The 9,698-nt window shown below is 47.3% G+C and overlaps 1 protein-coding gene across 1 annotated transcript in view; it reads left to right on the plus strand.

Moving 5' to 3' along the window:
* Positions 1-9,698, plus strand: part of ttbk1a (tau tubulin kinase 1a) — a gene marked incomplete at its 3' end in the record, with an annotated part of 108,313 nt that overhangs the window by 33,831 nt on the left and 64,784 nt on the right. The gene's annotated exons all lie outside the window — the stretch shown is intronic.

The raw sequence follows: 9,698 nt of genomic DNA on the forward strand, positions 1-9,698 counted from the left end.
AGAGAGAGAGACAGACAGGCAGAGAGAGAGAGAGAGAGAGACATACAGGCAGACAGACACAGACAGGCAGAGAGAGAGACAGACAGGCAGAGAAAGAGACAGACAGGGAGACCCAAACAGGCAGAGAGAGAGAGAGACATACAGGCAGACATGGACAGACAGACAGAGAGACATACAGGCAGACACGGACAGGCAGAGAGAGAGACATACAGGCAGACACGGACAGGCAGAGAGAGAGACATGCAGGGCGGGTTTGCTGCATTGCAGTACATTAGTTCAATGCATTAGTTGTAGATTGTGTCAGTCTGTATTGTCCTGTTAGTCTGTTGTATAGTATAAATAGTGGTCAATCAATTGTTAGTGATAGGGATGGACTTTGTAAGGGATAATCTCTCGAGACAGACTCTCGACTTGCATCGAAAATCTGTCGGCAAGCTCTGTGAAAAGCTGAATCACAGCGCTCGTATAGGGGACAGGCTCGCATGCTGCGCTTTACCCGATCAAAATGGAGTGGACGTGACCGAGTCAACCGGTGTGTAGTAAAACTTACCATTTTCAGCGTGTAGCAAGTTGCTACTTGCTACACGCTGAAAATGCCTGCCCCCTACACTTGTAGGGGGCAGGCTCGCATGCTGCCCTTTACCCGATCAGAATGGAGTGGACGTACCGAGCGTGTAGTCAAATGTACCATTTTCAGCGTGTAGCAAGTTGCTACTTGCTACTAGCAACGAGCTAGCGATGTTGTTGTTGTTTCATAGCGACGGAGGGATTTGAGAGCGACACGCAGGGAGCGGAAAGGAAGTACATAATTGGTCAGAGCCGGACGGTCTGGAGCCAATGGCAGTTCACATTCACACACCTGGAAACAATTAAGATAACGTAACGTATTTGCTGACCTTTTAATCAGAGATTGGCTGAATGCCGTGATTGACCAATCAGAATCGAGTATTGAACAAGCCCCTATTATAAATGTTATTAATTGGTCTGTGTGATAAATGATGTAATCTGAGAGGACCGTCGCTCCTGATGTATGGGATGGGATGTTTAGAGACATTCCTGCTTCTGATGGTTTCTCTGCAGTGGAACCAATCATCAATTTGAGATCAATCAGAGATCAATCAATTTGGAACCCGGATTGGGGGTATGTGTCCTGGTCGCTGCACTAGCGCCTCCTCTGGTCGGCCGGGGCGCCTGGTCAGGGCGGAAGGGAACTGGTGGGAGTAGCGTGATCCTCCCATGTGCTACGTCCTGGCGGTGAAGCTCCCCGCTGTCAGGTGAAAAGAAGCGGCCGGCAACTGCGCATGTGTCGGAGGAAGCATGGCGCTAGTCTACGGCTCTCCCCAGATCGGCAGAGGGTGGAGCAGCGACCGGGGCAGCAGGGGGAAATTGGCCAAATACAATTGGGGAGAAGATGGGGGAAATCGGGGGGGGGGGGGGGAAATCATAATAAATAGATCAATCAATTAATAGATCAATCAATCAAGAGAGAGAGAGTCACACCTCGCTGCTCACTGCCTGCACTCTGCCTCATCTAATGCAATTATTTAGGCTTTAAAAAGGCTTGTGGTGAATGTTGAGGCTTTTATTGTGAAAAGAAAACACCACTGGACATAATTATTCATCAGTCAGTCATCCTGGTCTTTGTAGTCCAGTTTGTCTGTCTGTCTCTCTCTCTCTCTCCCCCCATCTCTCTCTCTCCCATTCACTCTGTATATCTCTCTATCAGGCTGGCCCCCTCTCCTGCAGTAGTATAGCGTTGGATGTGAGTGCAGCAGTGAGAGGAACAGCATCAAATATTCATTTGATGCTCTGCTCCTGCATGCGTCAGTGAGACTTCATTCTCTCAACTCCTCCCTCCATCCTTTGTTTCCCTATGTCTCTCTGTTATTCTCTCTCTCTCTCTCTCTCTCTCTCTCTCTGTACAGCTGAGTCAGCTTCAACCCATTGATCTGTGAGGAACGCCTCTCTCTCTCTCTCTCTCTCTCTCTCTCTCTCTCTCTCTCTTCATGTCTCTCTCTTTCTTGTTCGCTCTGCGTCTTTTTCCCATTTGCTCCTCCCCCACTGTTCCCCCTGCATCTCTGTTCTCTACCTCCACTGTGCACTACCCCCCGTCTCTCTCTGCCCTCTCTCTCCCTCTGTCTCTGTCTCTCCCTCTCTCTCCTCTCCCTCTCTCTCACTCTCCCCTCCCCCCCTCTCTCTCCCCCCCCCCCCTTTCTCCCTCTGTCTCTGTCTCTCCCCCCCCCCCTCTCTCTCTCTCTCTCTCGCTCCCTCTCTTATTGTTTATCTCTCAGCAGTGCTGCAGCCATTCGTGTTGTGTGGTTTATGTAAGGGTTAATGCCCGACGAGGTGTACATTATCACTTTTTAAGGGACGACGCGGAGGCGTGAACCGTCCGAGGCGAAGCCGAGGATGGTTTGCCTCCGCGAAGTCCCTTAAAAAGTGATAATGTACACCTCGAAGGGCATTAACCCGCTTATACCATGGTCACTTGCCAACAAAACAATAAGACCAGTCATTTATATTTCCATGTGTAATAAATAAAGCAATCTAAATGGCTAAATGTCTGTTATTCATACTGTAAATCAGTCTTCCACGAAATAAAATAGTCCCTCCCACCTCCACCAATCTCCGTTTTAAAGCCGACTCAAACGTTAACTTCATCACAGGAATGCAGGTTTAACGATGTTTTGCGTTCTACATTAAATGAAGACATTACCGTTTGGCTGCTTGCTTTATTTTGTATGATAGATACGTATTGGCCAAGTATATTAACATTTAAGAGCGAAGAGTTTCAGGAAGTGAAAAGTGCAGCGGGGGCTCGCACTGCATGCATCTCTCTCTCTCTCTCTCTCTCTCTCTCTCTCTCTCTCTCTCTCTCTCTCTCTCTCTCTCTCTCTCTCTCTCTCTCTCTCTCTCTCTCTCTCTCAAAGGGCTCGCCCCCGCTCGTGCACGAGCCGAGGGAAATATCCTCTTTGTCGCCGAGAAGAGCCTGGTGACGCGAGGTTAAAAATCTCCGAAACGAAAATCAAAATTGTAAATAAGAGTTATTTTTGATAAACTGAGCACACAGGGGTGATTTAAATACTTACTTTGACCGAGTCAATTTTTTTCTCAACATCCAAAATTGTCATATTAACCCTTAACGGGGGTATAGAGCTCAAACTGCTCTCCTGATAACACTGATGAAACTATGGCGCATTGATATGAACGGTGAACAGACCATTTAGCTAGGTGTCCATTATCACTGTACAATATCACTTTTTAATGGACACCTTGCAGCCAATCAGAATCGAGTATTCACCCAGACCATGGTATAAGCTCTGATAGTCTCCTGTTATTAAACTGGATGTGGGCTGATATGATGGATATGATGCCATCAGATTCCACACAAGTGGATTTGTATGTTTTATTATCAGTATCATTATTAGTAGTGGTAATAGTTGTTTTCCTCTAATAGTGGCCTTGCCTGGGTCCTTTGACTCCGCCCACTCCACAGAGTTTGGCTGCTCTTGGTCTGGCATCGTCATATGCAAAGACCTTTTCTCCGGATGACACGAAGGCCAAGCCAAATCAGCCAATGAGTGCCGAGGGAGATGAATGATTTGGGATGGGTATCGTTTGGATTTTATTGATACCCATACCAGTACTGCTTATCGATACTGATACTTATCAATACCTTATTGATACTACTCACCATCATTTGGTGCAAAAAATAGACATGACATGAAAAGATGTGAAAAGATTCAACAGTTATTTTGTTATATACTTATTACAAGTTAGAGAACGCCTATTTCACCGCTATGAATATGATGTTTTTTTTGTTGTTTTTTTCATATTTTAAATTTTTATAGAACACAGACAAACAGGCTCAGACACAGGGGAAAGAAAGGAAAAACAAACAAAAAATATAATCATCATTACAAAGTGGTGCCACCAGCCACCTAAGGTGCTTATGTTCTTGTAAACGACAGGATCTCACTCAAGGGGTCTATGAGAAGCCAGCCGGGCGAGTCACCCGTCACCTCTAGCCTCGTTGAGGTAGACCAAAAACGGGTCCCAGATAGTTATACATTTTCTAAGTGCATTAGTTCTCAGCAACTTAAGTCTCTCCATGCGTATAACAGAGGTCATGTCGGTCAACCACAATTGGAAAGAGGGTGGAGAGGGAGATTTCCATTCCTTCAGAATTTGTTTTTTGGCAACAGTTGTCCCCAGTGTCAGAGACTGTTGCACAGCTGTAGGAAAGTTCAGAGAGGACTCTGAGCAGCCGAAGATGGCGAGTTCTGCCTCCGGCTGAAGGGCCACCCCGTAGGCCTTAGAGCAGTGATACTCAACTGGCGGCCCGCGGGCGCCCCCTGTGTGGCCCGCGATGGAATTGCAAAAAAATAAAAAATAAAAATACAGTGCACCTGAACGCAACATGCAAGATACCCGCTGAATAAGTGTCCAAATGTTCATGTCATTCTGCCCAATACTTATAGCATTTCAGTCTGGAATATGGAATATCTTTCAATAATCTCTGATTTAGCTGCTAAATTGTCAAATAGGCTACCGCCGTCTGCTCGCTACCCAGGCACTTATGTATGTACTTAACCTAACTAACTATCCGGTGTGCACAACATTGTCAGACTAAACTCCGGCCTACACCCCAAAAACCTACAATCCGCTACAGAAAAATGTATATTGATTGTTTATTAACTGGCCCCTCGCCTTCTATCATTTCACGAAAGTGGCCCCCGGGCTAAGCAAGTTGAGTATCCCTGCCTTAGAGTACCAGTCAAATATTCTGGCCCAGAATCCCATCAGTGAAGGGCAGAACCAGAAGGCATGAGACAGTGTGCCCTCCGACACTTTCACACAGTGGTGAGATAGTAGGATAAATCTTGTAATTTCTGCTTAGAGTAGTGGAGACGGTGAGCGACTTTAAATTGAATCAGCTGATGTCTGCTATTAACTGAGCAGAGTTGTACAACCGACAGGCTCCTTTCCCATATAATGTCAGATAATTCAGTACCAAGTTCTTCCTGCCATGCCTCTCTAATCCTCTCAGTAGAGGCCATGGTACAATCATCAAATAGACACACAAATCTAGAGATGAGGTGCAGCATGAGCATGGTACAGGTTAGAGACCATTTTGCATGAATATGTGGGACTGGTATGTAGCAATAGGATTCTCTTTTGTTTTTTTGTTTTTCCCCACACACACACATAGCTGCATCTAGACTGGTTTTTGTAAAGCAGCTGTCACAGGCGCCTAAAAACCCGCAAATAGAACATAACACATGTGACGTTCCCTCGGATCATTACCCCCATACGCCGAGGGTCTGTTATCCGCCTGCGAGCAGTCTGGAGTCGGGTTACATAAAATGGACTGCATTTATATAGCGCTTTTATCCAAAGCGCTTACAATGTGCCTACATTCACACATTCACACACCAAAGGCGGCAAGCTGCCAGGCAGGGTGCTGGCACAGCCATCGGGAGTAATTTGGGGTTCAGTGTCTTGCCCAAGGACACAGGTGATGATGTCATCAGTAATGTCATAGAGCAGGCGAGGCCGCAACACGCAGTGGTCTTCAGTGATGTCATAAGAGCAAATGAGCCCGCACAGTGGGCGAGTTGCAGGGCGGGCGAGGGAGCAAGTGAGCCCACACAGCAGGCGAGCTGCGTATGCAAGCTGCACGGCCAGCTAGGCGCGCTGCAGGGAGAGCCTAGGAATTGAGCGACCATAGTGCGTGAGATGCCTAGTAAAATAAAATACCAATAGCAGCACCGAACATCCAGGACCTTATCTATACTGCTGGCACCGACCAATCAGGAACTGATACCGAACCGATAGCTGCTCGATACCTAGTCTCGACGCCAGACCTATGAGAGTTCTTACGCTGATACACTACGTTACTGCATGCTGCAGATCTCTCTCTGGGTCTGGGACGCTTTCCCTCAGAGGGCTGGTTATGGAAGGGAGCCGTTCACTTGGCCAGTCATATGCCAGTGATGGCTTCAGTCTTCTCCAATCAGTAACGACTTTGCGATCAGACAACACGGGAGGCGCAGCCCATTTGCTCTCTCATCGGTGCTACGACCTGTCACTCATTCAATTTCAACCCGCCTCCAAAACCAGCAGTGGCTGTTAACTGGCACAGACTCACTTAATAGTATGCGGAGCGCAGCGATTCAACGTAATATTTGAGTCTGGGGGAGAGACTACTCGATACCCATCCCTACTAATGATTGGCCAATCAGCATCAATAAACAGCCCAAAGGGCGGGACTAAGCCGTTGTCAAGCGCGGTTCTCAAGACTGCGCCGAGGAGTAAACAACAATGGCTGCGTTGCCTGCTGTCGAGGCTGTTTTAAATTGATTACTACTGTACAAGTACCACTTACTTTGAAATCCGAACAGCACTTGGAGGAAATGTATTCAAAGGCGAGATTTTTTTTAACGTTCGCCCGACTGGAGTAACTAATGTAAGGTTCAGGCCGATATACGTTGGACTTAGTCTCTAGTGATTGGTTGAAATTCCCCTGGGGGGATCCCATCATAGGGGCTTGGTGAACATGAACAAATAAAGGGAAAACCGGGAAACTTCTGGTATAATGTGACTATAGTTTGTAGTAACATAAGATAGCAGTATGCCACAAGATAGCAGTATGCCACAAGATGGCTCGGTCGGCAGAAGTCTCTGGAGCATGCCACCGTCGATTACAGTAATTATTGTAATGCATTGCAGAAACAAAACAAAACAATTGCTACCTAAGGTACTTCAACAGAAACAGATCAGAAAGCAAGGAGGCTTGGTACTAAAATATAAGCAAATATAATAATAAATAAAATAAAAATAATAAATAAAAACAACGCTGGAGGGCAGCTCTACAGAGCTATGGAGAATGGAGGAAAGCGAGTATGCAAGAGGGTTGGATGCTGCTCCACGCTGCAGGTATCGCCAGAAAATCGCAAAACATATAGGATATGATCCATATCATCGCTGTCGTTCCAGGACCTCGAATCTCCAAAACAGCAACTTTTCAGGAAGTTAAAAAAACCTGTTTGCTCTTAAAATACTGAAGAAAACGTCGTCAAAGTTGGCACATGTCTTAATTATAGTTTGTTTCCCGCTGAATGTGTCATTACTTTATTAATATCACACCTGGATAAGCTCAAATGATGTTTATATTATCAGTCCGACTTGAAAGCACTTTCTCCCGGCCAGTCAGGAGAGTCGTATGCTCATGCACGAGCCCCAAGCTCCGGGCCGCGGGGGTGCGCAGGAGCAACAGCGTGCCCCTCGCCTCTCTCATGGCTGAGGCGGGGGCTTGGGCATGGGGTGAGAACAGTCTGACATAACGTAGCGTTAACATTACTTTATTCTCGTCAGAAAACACTCCGATTTGCATGTTAAAACGAGTTTGCAGCCTAGGAATAACTGGAAAACATTTGATTGATCTATTAACGTCAGAGGAAGCCAGGATTAGTCAAAACGATATCAGAATTACACAGCACGTCTGCCGTGTGACTTTTCCGGGTTTATTGTCCTGCGTGGGGGGGTACACACGGAGGTAGGGGACGAATTTCGAGGTTTGACTGACAGATTGAGGGCGAATGGCGTTACGAGATTTACTCACAAGCTCGTTTTAATGCTTTTCCATTGGTTGCATTTGTTAAAAACCACACAGAGACGTGAAGGGTGACCAATGGCACTGATTTATGACAAAAAGTAAAAAAGTGAAAAAAGGGACATTCGAGGTCCTGGCACAACAGCGACGATATACAATGTAGAGAAGCGATTTTTCCAGCAACTTGCTTGATTTGCCCGGTGTAGAGGCGGTAGACATGACAAATTACCTCGTCCTCCAGACCTCGTACTACACGGCATGGTTTTCCATCCATCTCTACCACTCAGCGAGTTTTTTTACTTGTTTGTTTGCACTTTAGGGATTCTAAAGTGGCTCTTGTTTTTTTCTCGATTCGACCATTTGGAACAGCCATAAACCGTGCAAACTATAGGCATTTTGCTAGTGCTTTCCTATTGCTCCCTATGTAGCAAATGTAGCCTGCTGCTGGTTGCCCTCTAGCATGATCTGCACATGTCTCTGAAAACAAACTCTACGGGCCCTATCGTTGTACGGCGCTATCGTTTGCGCTGCGTTTGCGCTGCGTTTGCACGCCTCTTATTGCTATCTTCCCAGCGTCTAAGCTATCGTCTGCCTCCACCGTCCAGTTTTGCGCTGTGATGACACAGGTGTAGCCGTGGCCCAGGCGTGTCCGTGGCCTCTAGCCTATCATGTGTCTCGCGCAAATGTCATTTATCGCTGTGGGGAAGATACCGTCGGTATGTGCCGATCGCAAAGAGAGGTTTGGGAGTTGCCCGTTCCAAAATAGGCGTTCCAGCGCAATGTGTTTGAAAAAATTGCCTTGGGTGCTCTCAATTTTAACACCAGGAAATAGCTGGTCTTAGCGCAAACGCAGACGTACGCCTGAACGCAGACAGTCTCCACATCTCCGTGCAGTGCAGGAAATCCTTGCTTGGATCCATTTACGCACGTCATGGATGTCACTGTCCACTCGCGCCTGCACACACTATTCTCTCCTCGGAATGCCACGTTGATTTCAACTATAGCCTACATTACAGAAAAAACACACCTTGATTTATAAATGAGAATTCGTTGTCATGGTTTTATTAGGCTACATAATTCCCGACCATACAGGTTTGTGGTCTGAGGTAACAATAGATTGCTTTTGAGAAAGTTGTGACGGTGTTGTGCCAAGCTGCCTCTCCCCACCCTGGCCGGCCCAAAACACCCAGGGCACCGACCCACACCCACCCCACCACCAAGCCTGCATACCCGTCCAGCTCCCACCTTCTCGTGGGAGACCCCCCTCCAGCACCCGGCGCACACAGACTCCCACCCGCCAGCCCCTCGTTCCCCTAATCCAATTCAAAACGCACACCTGTGTCCGGCCAGTACAGTAACCTCTTTCCCTGCAATTGCACGCATGTAAGACCAGCTTCTCCACAGCGCGGATGGCAGCTGAAGTCCCTCTCGCCATCAAGCAGACAGTGACGGAAGCATGGGTCTTTATGTGCGCCAAGGGGAAAATGACAGACTAAATTTGTGGGATTCGATGTATATATATTAATAGAAACGAATAGAAAATAGCTGATTAATAAAATGTGTGCTGGTGGAACGAAATTCAACTTCTTCAAATAGAGCAGCATCACTCATTGCGGCTCTCAATACGCTGCGTAATTACGCATGCAGTATATTACCGCAGCCTCACATCTCTTTCTCCCTCTCCCCATATAGGCTATCTTTTCTCTCCCCCCCTTTCTCTCTCTCACTCTAGTCCCTCTCAGGGAAAGGAGGAAGCTGCTGACGTGACGCTGTGGTTTTATGGGCATGACCACACCTCCACAATGCTTTTGGGCATAAACACGCCTATACGTAGATGTGCGCCGAGATGACGTGAATTAGGGCTTTGCGCGGCGCTATTCCAGCGCAAAACGGGGCGCTAACGCAAAATTACCGCCGGTGGGAAGATAGAGCCCTAAGCCTTCGTTCACACACCATACGCCCAAGCCACGCTCACGCAGTTTCATCTCGCCGTCCTTTTTACAAGCAAGGCTGTTCACACCAGCAGCACGCGTGCCACGCTCAAGCCATGCTGATCTGACGTCACACCAGGAGCAGTCTCTCT

This window comes from Poromitra crassiceps (genome assembly GCF_964638095.1).
Source record: "Poromitra crassiceps genome assembly, chromosome: 4".
In the NCBI taxonomy this organism is placed as follows: Eukaryota; Metazoa; Chordata; class Actinopteri; order Beryciformes; family Melamphaidae; genus Poromitra; species Poromitra crassiceps.